This window comes from Dipodomys ordii, unplaced genomic scaffold (genome assembly GCF_000151885.1).
Source record: "Dipodomys ordii isolate 6190 unplaced genomic scaffold, Dord_2.0 Scaffold21, whole genome shotgun sequence".
Classification (NCBI taxonomy): Eukaryota; Metazoa; Chordata; class Mammalia; order Rodentia; family Heteromyidae; genus Dipodomys; species Dipodomys ordii.
The window spans coordinates 475,930-476,390 of NW_012267237.1; the positions used below are offsets into that span (position 1 = coordinate 475,930).

Sequence of the window (461 nt, forward strand, 5' to 3'; positions counted from 1 at the left end):
CAGTCATGGTGGCCGAGTGGACTGTTTACATCAGACGCAGGACAGTCATGGTGGCTGAGTGGACTGTTTACCTCAGATGCAGGGCAGTCATGGTGGCTGAGTGGACTGCTCACATCAGACGCAGGGCAGTCATGGTGGCTGAGTGGACTGCTCACATCAGACGCAGGGCAGTCATGGTGGCTGAGTGGACTGTTCACATCAGACGCAGGGCAGTCATGGTGGCTGAGTGGACTGCTCACATCAAACGCAGGGCAGTCATGGTGGCCGAGTGGACTGTTCACATCAGATGCAGGGCAGTCATGGTGGCTGAGTGGACTGTTCACATCAGATGCAGGACAGTCATGGTGGCCGAGTGGACTGCTCACATCAGACGCAGGGCAGTCATGGTGGCTGAGTGGACTGTTCACATCAGATGCAGGACAGTCATGGTGGCTGAGTGGACTGTTCACATCAGATGCAGG

General features: G+C 56.4%; 1 protein-coding gene across 1 annotated transcript in view; it reads left to right on the forward strand.

The window, feature by feature from the left end:
* The window catches only part of Cep72 (centrosomal protein 72kDa), a 47,032-nt gene that overhangs the window by 27,166 nt on the left and 19,405 nt on the right, over positions 1–461 (forward strand). The window lies entirely within an intron of this gene.